This window comes from Triturus cristatus, chromosome 9 (assembly GCF_964204655.1).
Source record: "Triturus cristatus chromosome 9, aTriCri1.1, whole genome shotgun sequence".
Taxonomy (NCBI): domain Eukaryota; kingdom Metazoa; phylum Chordata; class Amphibia; order Caudata; family Salamandridae; genus Triturus; species Triturus cristatus.
The window spans coordinates 407,591,479-407,610,183 of NC_140592.1; the positions used below are offsets into that span (position 1 = coordinate 407,591,479).

The following is an 18,705-nucleotide window of genomic DNA, read 5'->3' on the forward strand; positions in this document are numbered from 1 at the left end:
GGTCCTGACGTAGAATTAGCACCACTGGATGAGCAAAGCTCTGAGCTGGCAACGCGACTTAGGGGCTGGCTCAGCTCTCTCTAGGCTGGTAACAATGTAAACATTCCCGACACTGCTGCATTCCGATTCACTTAGGACATCACAGGAGTCAGTTTCATGATTTTCCCAATGGCTACTGCTGGAACAGCCAGGACAGACACTGACTGTGTGATACACACATCTATAGGTGTGCCCGGCTTCCTGCGACACAAGTGAGCGGGGCACAGTTTAACGTTGGCAGCGAGTGTAGCCAGGAGCCTGCCGCTACAGCTTGAACCATATTGTGCTGCACGGTCCGGGGCTGGTGGTGGCGTAATGATTCGGACCCGTGACCGACTCGGGCCGAGGCCGATGCTGGAGTGGTGGTGCCTCAGCAGCCTGGCTACCTTGCACTGCAGTCCAGTTCAGCCATGAATGCCACAAGAGTCAAGTCCTCTCCTGGACCACGGCGCTGTCCCCTAGCGTCATGGCGCTCGCTGACACAGAGTGTCACACATCTTCTTCTTTCTAATTTAATTTGCTTGAAGAGGTGCGCGCGTCTGTCATCATTCAGCATGTAAGTAAACTTACAGCGCCTGAGTTGAGTTCTGCTTTGCAGTCACTGTCTGCAGTCTGCACAAAGTTGTTTTCAGCATCAGTGAAGCTGCCTCAGACTCCGCTCTGGGGCCTCTCTCCCCATACATGCCAACCCTCGCGATTCAGACGTGAGACAGTTTTAAAGCTAGTGGTGGAGCAGGTAAAGCAAACATTTGTATACCTTCTCTATTTGCATGACAAAATACTAATTACGTAACTATTCTAAATATTAACCTGTATTAACTGTTTGGAGTGTTATTATTAATCAATATATGCACCTTAATAAACACAAATTACACGTGGGACTAAAATGCTAATTGCATGGCTAATAATTCTAATGATTAACTGTGGTACGCATATTAACCGTAGGATGTGTTGTAATACAAAATTGCATGATTTATGGTGCTTTTGTAATGGTTTGTGCTCCTGGTATTGCGAAATGGTGAGTATTCTTGCTTTAAATATTGCTATAAGCTAGGAAAATACTTATAAATATTGGGATTAGTGTGGGTTTAAACATTAGAATCTTCATTTCCGTATATTAACCCCTTCCCCGCTCATGACGGAACCGTTCCGTCATGAGCTACGGTTGCCGTGTGCTCATGACGGAACGGTTCCGTCATGACAATCCTGTTGGCGGCCGCTCCGCCTGCGCGGCGCTGTTTCCCCGCCTGTGCGGGGCGACAACGCAAATGGGCGGAGTCATGACGGAACCGTTCCGTCATGAGCACAGCTCAACTGTGGCTCATGACGGAGCGGCTCCGTCATGAGCACAGGCCCACCGCGCTGCCCCCCTGCCCTCCCCAGCGCTGCAGCGGAATGTCCGCAGCAGCGAAGGGGTTAATTATTTTTATGTTTGTTTTGCTTAAGTTGGCATTCGTAAGCAAAAAGGTACAGGAGTAAACCCGTTAACCCAGTTGAGATCAGGTAATTTATTATAACAGTGGAAACAACGTCTCAACAGGTAAACCAAGCGAGGGGACTGATTAGACAGTGTATCAATCACATTGCACAGGGAAGAAAACAAGGAAGACCAAAGGAAGGTGAAAAGATTGTTATTTGCATATAGAAGCACAGAATTACAACTAAATTGCAGTAACCATAAAAATCAATTGTGCACTGGAAGGTTTTGTGGTGAATAAACGGCGCAGTGACACAAGTGATTAAGAAAAAAACGTAGGGCGATGCAAAGAAATAATAAGGTAATCAGTGAAGGTCAAACAAATTGTTTAAAATCACAAAACATAAATCCATTGTTTGTGTAGACCTATAGAAATGCTGCAATTGGCGTTGTAGAGTCGACAGCGTTTCGACCTTTCTAACTTAAGGTCATCATCAGGACGACGGTTACATAATTCAATTTAAGGTGCTCTGTAGGTATTCAATGAGGGGGAGGAGGGATATGAATCTTATACGTCTGGCAGCCAGGGGCGGAATGACGTGAGGCAGCAATCTGGGGCAAGGGGAAGTCGGGATTGGCAAGTACGGTGAAGAAGGAACAGCGGGCGAGTGCAATGAAGGGCAACAATCGGCGAATATGGTGTGGTGGCAGCGGGTTAATTCCAATGAGTATATGCTCTCAATGAGAGGCAAATGGGGCTCCCGATTCTTACATGAAAAAAACCTGATTCCTCAGCTGACTTCTGCCGACAGAATGCATCTTGTGTATGCACTGTGCCAGAATCCTGCTCCTACAGGCTAGTGCACAACATTTTGTCATGCTTTCTCTGCCTTTCATATAGCTCCACGCTTCTGACAGTTAAGGGGGAAAAAAACTGTAAATTTACCTTATTATTTCTTTGCACCGCCCTACATTGTTTTTCTTAATCACTTGTGTCACTGTGCCGTTTATTCACCACAACACCTTCCAGTGCACAATTGATTGTTACGGTTACTGCAATTTAGTTGTATTTTTGTGCTTCTATATGCAAATAACAATCTTTTCACCTTCCTTTGGTCTCCCTTGTTTTCTTCCCTGTGCTATGTGATTTATACACTGTCTAAACAGTCCCCTCGCTAAGTTGGCATTCGGGCCTACGAGGCCGCGATATTCAAAATGGAGTTCAGAAGTGGCCACCGTCGTGTGAGCGCGATGCCTACTGCGCAGACTGGGATGGCTCTGAAGATCTCCAGGCGACTTCTAAATCAGACTACGTGTTCCTTGTCAAGGATAGGAACGTGGAGGATGGCCAGGACTCAGCTAGTGTGAATGACAGAAAAATACAATGGCAACCTGTATCCAGAGGTCTACATGTTGTTACTTCGGAACTTTTCGCATGAGAACTGTACAAACTAAAAGATGTCATGTTCAACTCCCTGGGAACCAAGAAAACCTGGGAACAGAGTTCAGTATTTCAATTTTTAGAGGCTTAGCCAATCAGGACTTTTCTACTCCTAGAAAATGTTGCATATTATCCTAGAATTTACTATATAAGGGGACCTTTAGAAGAGGGTGGGTGCAGGTGCGTTCCAAATTTCCGTTGGTGACTGCTGGTGAGGAGGGTCGATTTCCTAGCACGATTGCCTGGTCATTTGGATACCTTTGGGACTGTGTCGTGCCGATTGAAATAACCTTTCCCGGACCTATTTGGGTCTTAGCCTGCACTTGATTGGACGATTGCACCAGAAGGGATTATTGATTTATGCAGGGCTGACGGGTTTCGGGAAATGGTCACCAGTATAAAATTTTAGGTAAATTTAATTGTTATGTAAATTTGAGCCAAAATATTAATTGAAAACTCTGATTTGATGGAAATGCTGACTATGCCAATGAAAGTAAATTTATTAGATAAACTAAACATTAACATAGAAATTAGTTTGTGATTATTTTAACGGGGTATTGATTAATCAAAAGTTCTGAAGCTTTAATGTGTTTTAGCTGGTTCTAAATCACCATCAACCAGTCCAACTAATTGGTCAATCGACCAAGTGGTGGAGTGCCTTGATGTTAAAGTTAGGATTCTATAGGTACTAATGTATATAATGTAAAGTATTTTCCTCCTATAGGTAATAAGGTACCCCCCCACATGTCCAGCGCTTCTTTCCTCCTGTGTGCAGACTCAGAGTGAGACATATGAGTGTTGGTGTTATGGGCCCCATCAATGAATGCGGGTATGAATGAGTTAGTGCGATGACGGGTCTGTGACGCAGTGAGGATATGTAAATGTGCCCTTTTCCGCTGGAGCACTAGTCTCCAGCCTCCCGATTCTTACATGAAAAAACCTGATTCCTCAGCTGACTTCTGCCGACAGAATGCATCTTGTGTATGCACTGTGCCAGAATCCTGCTCCTACAGGCGAGTGCACAACATTTTGTCATGCTTTCTCTGCCTTTCTTATAGCTCCGTGCTCCTGACAGTTAAGGGGGAAAAAAACTGTAAATTTGCAATTCGGATATCTAATCCTACAGCATCACACTTCCAAGTCCCATACATGACATTAGACTCGATTCAGGTCAATGGAAGAAAAATATTCTCCTGATTATTTTTTTTAATCTCCCATTTGCCTCTTCTAAAATGTTGGCCCATGTCTCTCACTTCCTAGTGCCCTTCCATTTCTGGTGCTTTGCAGAAGTTTGAAGATCTTCTCAGAGTTTCTAGTTGCTCAAATGGGTGTAATTTCTGATATTTATATGTTTCCTGCTCTTCCTTGCTTGTGAGAAAGTGTTGCTCGTTCATAGTCATTGAATGGCACTCATAATTACACTGAAATTATGAAAATGTCACACAAACAATCTGAAACCTTGGCAGCTATGAAGGGGAAAGTGGGAGCTTTTAAAAAAATATAATCGGTAAAAAAGTATTCCCCCGGTCCCCCGTTAACTTCTATTGAAGCTGAGGCAATTTCAGGTGGATAACGGCCAAATTAAATCCTCTTTGGGATGATCAACAATCGTGAGTGTTCTGCCGAAATCGGGTGTATTGGCATGGATGGCAATAACACTGCAGTAACAATGAAATCCCCCCATATTTCGCAGAAAACGCATTGTACGGCTCCTCTTCCACCAACATGGCTCCATAGCTGTCCCACATAATGCTTAAATGAACGTCACTCTAGTCTTGCATCTTTAGTTCTCTGTGTGCCGCCTTAACCAATAGAAAACGCTATGACGTAGAACGCTTCGCGTTGCCGGGCACCCGATTATTGTAGTCATAAAGCCTAGCCCACTCGAAAAGGGGTGGAACCAGAGACCCGGGTTGGAGTCGCTCGCAGCGGGGTGAGAAGTCAGACTAGTGCGAGGCTTCGGCCTGCGTTGTGTCCACCCTCACCAAAACTGTTGTTCGGCTGGAGATCGCTTAGTAGAACGGGAGCGTAACAAAGGAGGAGGACGGCTGAGGATCTATGGTGGGGTGTATTTGAAAAGCTGCGGAGACGTTCTCAGAGAAGTCATATGAGAGACAGCAAAGAGAAGAGAAACTGCGGGTGGCCTGGGGGAAATACGTTGGTAAGAGTTTCTAAAGGCTGGAAATGTGGTGGGGAGGGATATCTAGGGGTCACTGGAAGATGCCACTACACTCAAGTGATTAATAGGGTCCATGGGAGGGGCACTGTGGTTACTGTTCTGTGGCATTGAGATTGCTTACTTGGTTGGGACCACCAGTTTACGTGTGATATATCTTCTATCAGTCATGCCTTTTTGACCAACCGCACTTTGTTGTAATTTTTGAAAGAGATGTAGAAAGTTGCTTGTGAAACTACAAGTACCAGAGTGCAAAGTTTTCCTAATCATAAAGCTTGGAGTTGCTTCAAGGTGTTATACACGACCAGGCTTTAAGTGGTATGAAAAACTGGGGGGGGGGGGGGGGGGGGGGGGGGGTCTCTCAAAGGGGCGTGGCTAATGTAGTTAAGGCTGTGGCTTAAAAAAACCATAAACTAAAAATTCGTGCTTATGATAGTGTGCCGCCCGACTTGTATTTTGCTGTTTCGTCATTGCATCCAGATATATGATACAAGTAACATCATACCTACATGGCAGGACTATTGGCTTTGTCAATGGTTGTTAGTTGCATAAGATAAATAAGCAGCAACTATAGCTTGTATATAATATTGAAAAAGCTTCCACTTAATCCCCTGGTGACACCATGACAATGTTGCTGCTCTTGAGTTTCAAAAAGAGAAGGGAAATCCAGAGAGAAAATTACTCTTTAACGGATTTCCCTTCCCCTACAACGCTCGCCTGGCATGACCTCAGGCCGTAACCTCTCCTCTAGTGAGAAGTGAGCAGTGTGAGCACTCGCACATCGATGGGCCTGCTGTCACTGCAGTCCGGAAAAAAACAGACCGCCTGTGCTAGGGCACAAAACAGAGGCCGATAGACCTGTTTCTTGGTCCCCTTTAAAAAAACTGCCGGTGCTCCGCACCGGCGAGACCTGGCCCACTTAACCCCTTCGGTGCTCATGACGGAATGGTTCCGTCATGACCCACGGTTGAGCTGTGCTCATGACGGAACCATTCCGTCATGACCACGCCCGCGCAAGATTCCGCCAGCACAGCGGCGGAATCTGCGCAGCATCGAAGGGGTTAAAGCCCTCTACACGACATTGCTCAGAGGATTGCGCAGTTCCCTGTGCGAGCTGAGTCCACATTTTTTCTTTACAGTCTTGTTTAGTAGACCTGTGATTCCAATACAAAATTAGGACTACAAGACCCAAAATCCAAATAAAAGCCCAGGACTGAATGAATTGCTCACGGTTGTACCTCGAAATGTAAGAGCTCGACATTTGGCCACTTCTCAGCCGTGCACAACGGAAGCTCTCGCTGCCACAGAAGGTGAACTCTACTGTTATTCTTCCAATCGACTTCTTACATGATACTCAGAGTCCATATCCTCATTCATTTCAATTCAGGAGGAGCAGTACACTTCATGATAATGTGCCCTCCTCATTGTAGTTCATTACTGATACTGTCTGTAATCCTGAACTTTTTAGCTAGAAATAATTGATTTCAGATGCTAGTCAAATTCGTTTAGTAAAAGCAAAAAAAGACTACACCACCCTGAATACATTAGTATTATGGGAGTAAATGATGAAAGCGCAAATTTTCTGTTAGTTGTATTGAGGAATTGAGAAGCAAGATAGTGGAGCCCATCTACACACATTCAGAGTCTTCCCAGTCCAGATTAGTAGCTGCCAACTGCCACAATGTGGAACTGGAACATACAACAAGTGGAGCTCATGAGGCACCAACCGAACAAGTTAAAGGAAAAGACATACCTGAATAAAGGAAAATATATATACATAACCAATAATAAATAATACATAATACATGGCTAAGAAAGAATAACAGTAATATTACAATATATCCAACCCTGTACAGCCATTCAAATAAGTCAGCATTTATGTAAGAAAGTCCCGCAGGTACCTAGGTTTCTTAGACCTGCGTCTAGTTCTAGTTGACACATCAGTGTCAACCAAAATTTTTTCAAATCCTTTACACATTCCACAGGAGAATCCACATTCTATTCACATGAGAATCACTCGAAGTTGAAGCAACATTTTGATCCTTATGAAAATAATTGGTATTCTGATTCGAATGAGAATCATTGGAATTAGCAAGAAAATTTGAGCCAATCATTCTCTTGAACAAACAAAGAAGTCTCATGATCCCTCTGAGAGTCATTGAAATAAACTCAATTTTACTTCATTTTGTTTCCCTTTACCTTCGTGAAAGTGGAATCAAAATACACATTTCTGGGAACATACAATTTTCTTTCTCTAATTTTTTCTTTAAACTCCTCCAATGGAATCAAATTCCTCAAAGCTCACCATAAATCATCCGCAAGTTTTACAGAAGTCTTCCCAACTTGAATAATTCTATATGGTCCATGTTAGAAATTGGGTCTCGAGTTGGCAGAGGTATGCACCCTGCCCAAGTAGGGACCACAATCCTAGTCAAGGTAAGCTGGATACACTAAATTTTTTAAGATTAAACAGAAAGTAGTGCTTAGAAGTCAATAGCACTATGGGGTTACATGAAGTTGCGCTGGACCGGTGCAAATCTAAAGCGCAGGCTGACCGCGATGGAGGCCTGGCCGGCTACAGAACTCACGCAGGTCCTGCTGAGAGAGTACCTTGGATGGAGCAAAGCGTTGAATTCTCGATGTGTTGTGCCGATCTTCGCAGGTGATGAAGAACCCCCTTGGCAATACAGGCACTGTGTCACTGTTGAGCCTTGCTGTTTGTCGTTGTCTTTGATGGCCCTGAGACTTCAGTACAGGGGACATGCCTTTGGAGTCACTCAGGGTTCATGGGTTCAAGTGAGATGGGTTTAGTCCTCGTGCTCAACAGGGCAGCTCAGCAAAGCTGAAAGCAGTTCCTTCAAAGCATCAGTCAGGCAAAGTGGCAATCCTTGTGGCACAGCAATCTTTACTCCTGGCAGATTTCTGCACAGGTCTAGTAGTGTACTGTCTTGGTAGGGTCAGAGTCCCAGTATTTATACACAAATGTGCCTTTGAAGGGGGGGTGACTTCAAACCCGACCCTGGAAGTGCACTGGTCCAATTTTCATCATAACCCTTTCTGCTAGGCTATCTCTAGGGGGTAATCAGCCCTTTGTGTGGGATACAGGACCTGCCTATCCAGGTGTATAAGCGTCCGCTCCCTCTTCCCGCACAGGAAGAGCTATTAGAATGTAGATGAATACAGATTAGTTCTGTCACACCCACCCTTCCTGTGTTTATGGCTGTCTAAAGGGAATACACCAAGTCTAGCTGTCACCCATCCCAGACGTATATTGGAGACGGGCTGCAAAGCACACAGAGCAGTAAGAGCAGAGAAATGTCCACTTTCTAAAAGTGACATTTCTAAAACCGTAATGTTAAATCCAACTTGAGCAGTAAAGAGGTTTCCAAAGATGTGAAACATGATGCAGCCACCCTTTTCTTATCGGGAATTACAGCTTGTGTTTTAAGGATTACCCAATGCTAGCCTATGTAAGGAGTAGGCCTCACAGTCATGAAAAAATAATGTAGATGTTTCACTACCAATACATTTAAAACTTAACAGCACATGTCTTACTTTTTACTTACACTGCACTCTGTCCTTAGGGCTACCTGGGGCCTACCTTAGGGGTGACGTATGTGTAATAAAAGGGGAGTTTAAGGTTTGGCAAGTAGTTTTAAAATCCAAGTCGAAGGGACTGTAAACTGCACACACAGGCACTGTTATGGCAGGCCTGAGACCGGTTTGAAAGGCTTCTTGTGTGGGTGGTCCAATCAGTGTTGCAAGCCAACTCGTAGCATTTAGACTACAGGCCTTGGGCATATGGTATACCACTTTACAAGGGACTTACAAGTGAACTAAATGTCAGTTGTGTATACACCAATGTTATCGTTTAAGGGAGAAGCACATGCACTTTACCACTGGTGTGCTGTGGTGAAGTACTCAGAGTGCTAAAGTCTACAAAAAGAAGTTCAGAAAAATAGGAGGAGGAAGGCAAAAGGTTTGGCGTGACCCTTCAAAGAGGGCCATTGTGTAACAGTCCAATAATATGAAAGTCTGTTTTACAACCTTTACTTCCTATGTTCCTCAACATTAGCCATGTACCAACATTCAGTTGGTCAGCAAAAAACGTCCTTTTATCATCATGACAGATTTTTATGTTCTCCTGAGCTGTTTTCACCCGAGAGTGGACATAAGGAAAAATCCATACAACCCTCTCCCATGCGACTCATGCACATGTTTTTTGTTTTCCAACCAACTCGCAACAAGATTTGTTCGAGGATACCTCCCTCTTAACATGAGAGGAGATTCTCCCATAACAGAATGTCGAGTATTGTAATACACCCACATTTTCTCTGACAAACTCAATCATATCTGCACAGTTTTTTCAACAATCAAGTGATTGGGGGCTATACAACATAACAGTATAGTGTTTGATACCTGTGTCTTTTAGGAACTACTCCATCTTGTCAGACACCAACTGCACACCATTATTGATTATCAGTTGTAATGGCGAACCTTCTATAGTAAAACACATCCGCTAAAAAATCCACAGCTATTTGAGTAGTAATAATTTAGAGAAACATGTAATATACCCATTTGGAAAAATAATCAACTTGCACAATTATGTACTGATGATAATATGGTAAATGAGATAAAGTCCCTGCAAAGTCCAAATCCAACCTGTCCCTTGGTGCAAGCGGTAATGGCACATGTATCAATGATGTGTCCCGAAGCTTCCAAATCTTGTTAGATCAGAGACGCTTATCACACCTGCTATCCACAGCATCTACCTCACCATCCTTTTCAGACCACCAAAATGAACGTCCAAGGACTTTTTTAGTGGAGGTGGAACCTAAATGACCAGTAGGGGCCAACAAAATTATTCTGGAACCAATTTCTATTCTCAGCAAAATATTGTTTTCAACCAGAAGTTCATCAGCAACCTGAAAAAAACCTCTTGGCTCACTCTGCACATGTGTGACATGTGGCCAACCCATCTCAGTATACTCACACTGTTTTCTAAGAACAACATCCTCTTCACATGCTTTAAACCATTCTGCCTCATCAACAGTACCCTGACATTGTTTACAGCATCAATGCCAGCTTCCGCACACGTATCATTGAAAAACACTGAATCGTCTGTTTCACTATCTACTGGAAGCTGAGAAAACTAACCTGCACAACAGTTTGCTTATTCAGCAATATAATGCACTTCAAAATTATACTCTCTCAATATTGATAGAATACAAATAAGCCTGGATGATGCCCCAGGCATTCCCTTGCCACTTAACAAGTCAAATGTTTGATATGTGCACAAAATGAAATGTCTGCCCCACACCTAGGTCTTAAACGTTTCAATACCCTAAGCACATGCCAGTGCTTCCTGCTGTCAGTACCAGAAGCAAAAGAAACAATTGATGGATGGAATTCTGGACTATGCAAACATTCACCCCCAGTCACAAGGATCTGGGTTAAATCAATCATTCTTTTGCTCACCGCAACACCCCGGTTTTGGACGCAGCCATATGCAAATCAGTCTTGACCCTGTTCCTTGTGGGAACAGTCCAGCCCGAACTGCAAAGCCAGGTCCTCCCTGGACCGGAAACAAACATCTGGGACCGGTTTCAGGGCATCACCCTTCATCAGCCAGGCTAGCTTGATTCCAGTGGTGTAGTGAGCACTTGACCCACGTCTGGGCATACCCTTCCCACTTAATTTGACATATGCAAAATAAACAATTGATGGACGGAATGCTGGACGATCAGACCTTCACCCCCAGTCACAAGGATCTGGGTTAAATCCATCATTCTTTTGCTCACCACAACACCCCAGTTTGGATGCAGTCATATGCAAATCAGTCTTGACCCTGTTCTTTGTGGGAACAGTCCAGCCCGAACTGCCAAGCCAGGTCCTCCCTGGACCGGAAACAAGCATCCTGGGACCGGTTTCCATGCCACTGGAATCAAGCTATCCTGGCTGAAGAGGAGTGAAACCCCAAAACCGGTCCTAGGATGCTTGTTTCCAGTCCAGGGAGACCCTGGCTTGGCAGTTCGGGCTGGACTGTTCTCATGAGGCACAGGGTCAAGACTGATTTGCATATGGCTGGGTTCGAACTGGAATGGCATGGTGAGCAAAAAAACGATGGATTTAGGCCCAGATCTCTGTACTGGGGTGAATGTATGACCTTGGTCTGCATTCTGTCCATCAACTGTTGTGTTTGCATTCAGTCAACCTAGTAACAGGAGACCCAGATTTAGCCATTACTTTTAACTTCGTACTACCAAGGTGTTTTTTTTTTTTACTAGCGATTAACCCCTTACTGACTGTATTCCAAAAAACTGACTACATTATTAGTAGCGGCATTGCTCTGCCATAATCTGGGATAGCACTATCCCAAATAGTTCACACCACAGAGCTTACTTATTCAAATTTTTGTGCATAGTTTACAAAATAATGCAAAATGGTGACTGATTTAAAACCGTATATTATTAGAGATTACTATTGCTTTTAAATCGGAAACAAATCTGTAAAGGAACTCATTTGTAGGTGTTATGATGTAAAGTTTATTAAAATGTATTTTACTTATCTTTGGTTCTTCCAACATTCTTGTCTTACCTCACATTGGAATGTGGTACTGTTCTGTGCAGTCGCTGTTTGTGTCCTTCGGGGACCTGCACACCTAAAATTCTTCACCTCTTTTCAGACTCCGTGACATTCAATTGGCGAAGCTTGTTCTTCTTGTTCTCATCAGACATTCTTGGTGTTATTACTAAACAATGTCCACAAAGTTGTGAATATTTACATCGTTTTTTTTTGTTAGCATTGGTTATTGTAATTTTTATTTTACCAGAGTAATTCATAACATTTCTTGTTTCAGCTTTATAGAAGTCATTCAGCCATGTGTGACCCTCATTCTAATGTCATTATGCCACCTCTGTTCTTGCCTTCACCAGGTACTCCCGCTATCATATGGGAGGATTGGTTTGCAATGCTAGAGAATTATATTGTTGCTCTTGATGGTGCAAATTTTCTCCTGCAAGAAAGAAGGCGCTACTACTAAGTGCTCTTGGAAGTGAGGGTCAACGTGTGTTTAAATATCTTCCTGTTGCTATGGGCCCAAACGGACAACCAATGGATGATGAATACAAAGAAGCCATTAAGCATTTGGAAACTAGGTTTGCAAAAGAAGTGAAATTAGTTATGGCTAGGTACAAATTTTATACTCCACCGCAGTCCGAGGATGAAACTATCGAGGATTTTGTAGCTAGGTTACGAGAATTCTCAGTGAAGTGTCGATTTGGGACAATGTCTGAAGAATTAATTTGTGAGCAACTTATTGTACAATGTCGAGACAAGAGAGACTCTGGGCAGCCAAGAATCCTTCACTCGAAGAGGCTATTGACTTAGCAAAGGTAATTGAGGAGTCACAAAAGTGTATAAAGGAATTAAGAGAGATAAACCTTCCAATGAGTAGGAAACATTGAAACTGGCAAGGAAGATTAACCTGATGTAAATGCAGTCACTAAAAAAAGTAGTAAGAATGTGAATAGTTTTGGCAATGTTTCCAAGATAAAGAGTAGAGAATGTTTGAGGTGTGGTAGCCAGTATCACTTGGCTGACTATAAGAAATGCTTTGCTTTAGACCAAATTTGTAGAAAATGTGGCCGTTAAGGTCATTATGCATGTATGTGTAGGTCGTCTGAGGGCATTGATAAGTCTGAATCTAAAGTCAATGTTGTTCAACCTGATTTTGTTTTCAAACAAACACCCAATCGAGTGTTGGTTTTGGGAGAAAACTCTTGACACTAGTATGGTGGGGGATAACATTCAAGACATACGGAGGATTACGAGACCTACTGCTGAATTTAATGTCTGTGGTAAGAATGTCACTCTCGTGGTTGATTCGGGATTGATGTTTACTATAATACCAGAATCTCTTTTTAACACACTATGGGAGGGTGTTCCTCTTTTGAACAAAGATATAAATCCTGTTAGTTACCAAGGTGAACCAATTGATATTCTTGGATTTATGCATGGAACAATAAAATTTAGGTCGAGATCTACTGATGGGGTAGTTTACATTGCTAAAGATGGTCCACCAATTATTGGTTGGATGCATCCGTATGATCTTCACATCATAATAAATCCAAGGTCTCCTAATCAGATAATGGTTGTTGAAGAGGATATCCAAATTGATCATATCTTGCAAGGTGCTCACAAAGGTTTTGAGGACAGATTGGGTTGTGTGAACGGTTATCTACATAAAATAGTTCTTATACCCAATGCTTGTCCAGTCCAACACAAGTTAAGAAAAGTACCATTGTCAGTCAGGAAAGGACTTAAAGACCTTCTTCAGGAGTTGTTAAGCTCAGGAGTTCTAGAACCAGTGGAAGCGTCACCATGGGTTTCGCCAGTGGTTTTGTCTCTTAAATCCGATGGCCGTCTGAGGTTTCGCATCGATTTGAGATCACTTAACCGTGATATTGTTATGGATACGTTCCCGTTGCCCAATGTTAATGAGTTATTACAGTCTGTAGGTGGTGGTAGGTACTTCTCAAAAATCGATTTGAGGAGTGCTTATCACCAAATTAAACTCCACCCAGAGTCTAGACCTCTTACAGCTTTTATTACCATCGAGGGCACTTTTCAGTTCACGCGCATGCCATTCGGCCTTGCGTCGGCTGCGAGTGTCTTCCAAAGAATGATGAGCAATTTGTTTCAAGGCCTGATGGGAGTGGTTTATTTCCAAGATGACATTTTAGTCTCTGGAAAGACCATTGGAGAGCACAATACCACGCTCAGACAAGTTCTCTGGAAACCTGAACATGTAGGTAGGACAGTCAATAGGGACAAATGCAAGTTTCTAACTGAACAGGTTGAATATTTGGGATACACTATATCCAGTGGAGGTCTAACTCCTAAACACAACTTGTCAGAGGCTATAAAAGAGGCACCTCATCCCAAAGACCAACTTAGATCCTTTTTATGGTTAGTTGAATACTATTCTAAATTTGTCAGAGCATTTGCTGATATTTCAGAGCCCTTGAGGAGTCTTTTGCGTAAGGGGACAAAGCTTGTGTGGAGCAAAGAACAAGAGGAAGCGTTTGTGAACATTAAGAACCAGATTTGTAATGCTGGTATCTTAGCTCCTTTTGTCTCTGAATGCAAATCTATTCTCACTGTAGATGCTAGTCTCACTGGAATTGGTGTGGTGCTTTCCCAGATTCAACGGGGTGTAATTAATACAATTGCATTTGCATCTAGAACTCTAACACAGGCAGAGAGAAATTATTCAGTAATTGAGAAAGGGGCGTTAGCTGCAGCATGGGGTATTGAGCACTTCAGAGTGTATCTTTGGGGTTCTAGATTTACTTTGAAGACAGACCACAAACCTCTTATCAAAATTTTGTCTGCGGAAGGCGCTGGTAAGGGGTCTGCTCGTTTAGCTAGATTTGCTGCTAGATTGCAGGAATATTCATATGATCTTGAATTTATTCAGGGATGGAGGAACTTGCCTGTCCCGGATGTCATTAGATTGGGAAGTTGTTAATAGAGACATTGTAAAAAAATTGGAATCTGAAGAAGCAGTGGCTTCAATATGTGAAGTTTCTGATTGTAGTTTGGGTGCGTTTCCAAAGGCACAGTGGGTACATGAAATGCAATCGGACTCATCATTGAAAGAACTCATGTCATTGATCAAGAATGGGGCACAGCGTGAAAATATGGTACCCATTGCAATTACACCTTATTGGAAACTCTTGGACGAATTGTCTGTGTGTGGTTCTCGTGTCATTATGAGAGGTGACAGGTTTGTACCTCCAAATGGCCTTCGTCTACATATTTTCAAGCTTGCTCATGAAGGTCATTTAGGCCAAGGAATGACTATTAAAAGAATCAAACATGAATTTTGGTGGCCAGGTATGGATAATCAGATTCGTGAACGGGTTGATAATTGTTCTGTGTAAAGAAAGTGAAAAAAGACTTAAAGTAGGAAATCAGAAGCGCATAGGACATATCACTGATCCTGGTAAGGCTTGGCATACTATTTGCTTAGATTTTATTGGTCCGCTTTCGGAACTTTCTTTAGATATGCGACTTGCGGTTGTCATTGTTGATGTTCATTCGAGGTGGTTAGTTGTCAAATTTGTTAAGGAAATTACCACTAGATCTACCATTGACGTGTTAGAAAAATTGTTTCTTGAAGGTGTTCCACATATTTTATTGACAGATAATGGCACACAGTTGACCTCAGGTGAAATGCGCTGTGTCTTGAAAAAATGTGGTACTAAACATTCTTGTATATCTCTCTATAATCCCATGGGAAATGGTATAGTGGAGAGAGCTAATAGACTTGTGAAGGGCACTTTACAGTTAGCGTTGGCATATGGACAATCTCCAAGACGTTTAATTAAAGAAATGCTTTGGGTTTATCGTTCTATAGAACATTGTGTTACTCATTTGTCTCCCTTTGAAAGTATGAGAGGGCGCTTTCCTGGTTCCAGATTAGTTCCAGCATGGCTTAAGGATTGGGTGTCATCTGATGGAGGGTCTCCTGAAGATTTTTCTGATTCCAAATATAGGGTCAGTGATTGGGTAAAATTGAAGAGTGGAAGAGTAAAATGTGGTCTTAGCAACTTTTCAGGTCCCTTTAGTGTTGCCAAGCATTGTGTTGTTATTGAAGGGGGACAGAAATGGAATTTACGTAGAGATGCTCTCTATCAAAGGAGGAGTTCTGTAGCTAAGCAGTCTGGTGATAATGAAGGGTGTTCTGGTGCTATGGTTATGCCGGATTGTCATCTTAATTCGGAAACGGAAAAGATGGGTCATGTCGTTGTTGAACAACGTAATGTCTCTCAGGAGCCGGTTGTTGAACACAATACTATTCGTGATAATGCTGGAAGTTTGGAAGCTCATGACAGACTTGTCCCTAGAGTTCGCAAACCTCCTTCATACTTGAAAGATTACGTTACGGAATGATCACTAGGTCTTTCATGTCACTGTCTCTACCCAAATGTAATTTAGGTACTTTTGTTCTTTTTGTCTTTTTTTCTTTTTTTCCTTTTCTCGGTTTTCCTTTCTTTCTGTTTCTTTTTAAAGAACGATGTGTTATGATGTAAAGTTTATTAAAATGTATTTTACTTACCTTTGGTTCTTCCAACATTCTTGTCTTACCTCACATTGGAATTCTCCTAGTCCTGTATTCTTTAGAATGTAAGGTGGACGACACTGGATTGGTGACAGTTGCTGCTGGACCCTCGAGGGTGTCGGATGCCAGGTTTCCTCTCTTCAATCAATCTTCATCTAACTTTATCTGCTGTGCTCTGTTTTATGACAAAACCATCTCAACAGTATGCAGGGTAACAATAGGATCGTGATGACTGACAAAACGCTGTTACTAAAGGCGACAAAAGATTGCAGTCTCTAGGTGAAAACGCCAATATCACAATAGACCTACTCATAAGGTGCACAAATAAATTGCATGCGGCTACTTAATGCAGTACTTAATGGCACAGCTCCATCTTCTCACTTTGATCATTGGTACTGTATATCGGACACACTCAGTTTAAGAGTAATTCAATTGATTGTATCCACAAGATGGCACATAAGGTGAGATAAAACCCAATGTCTCTGAATCTCCATGACGTTACGTGGGACTATTAAACCACTGACCACACACACCATTTACACTACATGCTTTGCTGTCAATCAGACAGCAGCAAACCTCATTTGGCAGTGCTTACAAAAATCTGTCTTGTAAGGGAATATTTAAACTTTAATGTCCTTGGAAAGCATATTGCGCTATTATTGAAGAAACCTTTATTTCTGGTTACTGCTGCTCACATGGCTGTATGGTGTGCTGTGTCTTGTATGCGAAAATGCTATTTATGTGGCTGGTAAGAAGATGATGTGTGACATCCTACCATATTTCTCTGTGTGGTACCTGGGATAACATAATCAACGGGTGGCCACTAAACTGTCTCTGTACCCAAATAAGGTAAAAACAAACAATACACACAAAATGATATGGACTGGCCACAAACCTACCTATTTGTTAGCCTTAAATTTAGTTTTAGTTACACTATGACTATTTTTCCATTTCTTGCAACCCTTGGTAGTTTACAGAACTGTGTCCGCACTCTCTATGGCCATGCCCTCCTGCAGTAAGAAGTAAGAATACACTGGCTACTTATTGGGGCTTTTCAGCAATGCAACATCAATGTTTTAGATAGTTGACAGGCAACCTGCAAAGGACAACTCTAAAGCAGCATTTCTTACAATTTGGAGAACGTTTGTAGCTCCACACTCAACCTTTGTGATGGGGAGTGCGATGGGTGGGGGAGGGAAACCTTTCAAATAAACCCATTGAAGGTATAGCCACTCTAATGTACTGTATAGCAGCATTTATTTGGCTCTTGCCATATCTATGTGTGGCGCTAAAGCTCCTGTCCACATAAGTAGAACACTGTGTGCAGTGTGTTGTAGAAAAAGTGTTAATTGTTGTGAGCATATGTGGGAAACATTTTGGTTCTGTGAGTAAATAGTCTGTGTCTTATCTTGGTTGCAGAGCTGAATGGTGTAGTGGTGGTAATGAGTATGACATGAGTATGCACTCGCAGCTTACATTGATTGATTAAACTCCTTGGGGCAATTTTGAAACAACAATGTTATATACCCTGTACATGGTCCACCCGAAAGCAAATAACTACTAGGGCACTGTTACGGAACCAGGATGTAAGTTCTCTAGTTTGACGTGGGAAAGGGGCGAAAACATATAGGCAGCTATATCATACCACCCTAGTCGAAAAAGCAGCAGGTTGCTCTGTGTGTTTACACTAAAAATGGTGGTGACCACAGAAGGCAGATTAAACATAAAGACACCATGTGCAAGCAGGAATACTCTCATATGAATTTAATAATTAAATCGATTAAGTAAGTGTTGGTGTGGAAAAGGAAGATGGTGATAAGAGCAGTAGCCACACAGCATTTAAGAATGAGAAAGTGCTGACTGTTTTACAAAATACACTTGAGAGAGAAAAGTGGTGGAAGAACAATCCGGGCTGGCAACCGGAGCAGAAACAACACATTTATTAAAGGCCCACACTTAAATTGCTTGTCACATACTGAAACACGACACATTTTAATGAAGGGGTTTACACCCCAAGCCCCACTCATGCTCGCTCCTAAGAGGGAGACAAGCCCCAGTCAGGTGTGCCTTAGTTTGGTTGTGACTCCAACTCTAGTGAAACTCGCACCCTGCACATGTTGAGACACAAAGCACGTGGTAGGTTACTGCCCCAATGAAGACTGAAAGAGCCCGCCCATAGTTACTTTTTTTTATCCTTACCCTTCATGCGCGCCCATTTCTTTCTTTTGGATCCAAGATGCCCTTGTTCTTTCCCTAATTTGCATCAGCCCTTTTAGTATTTCCATCCAGAGAGTTACCATTTTCACTGTTTACAGGGAAATGGCATCTCGGGGTAAACAAACAGTTTGGTGAAAAAGAGACTTACCGTATTTCAAAAGCTTGAACTATTTTTCTAGTGAGATAGCCATGCATTATGTTTCTTCCAGCGATTAATCTCTCCACACCACATTTTGTCTCCACCTGATACACCTCTCGCGCCACACTGCTGTGCCACAGTTGAATGC

General features: G+C 42.6%; 1 protein-coding gene across 1 annotated transcript in view; it reads left to right on the forward strand.

Moving 5' to 3' along the window:
* Positions 1 to 4,788: 4,788 nt before the first annotated feature.
* B9D2 (B9 domain containing 2) overlaps positions 4,789 to 18,705 on the forward strand; it is a 117,768-nt gene continuing 103,851 nt past the window's right edge. Inside the window, exon 1 of the mRNA XM_085625279.1 lies at positions 4,789 to 5,058. The gene's annotated coding sequence lies outside the window, so the exon portion shown is untranslated. The remainder of the gene's footprint in view (positions 5,059 to 18,705) is intronic.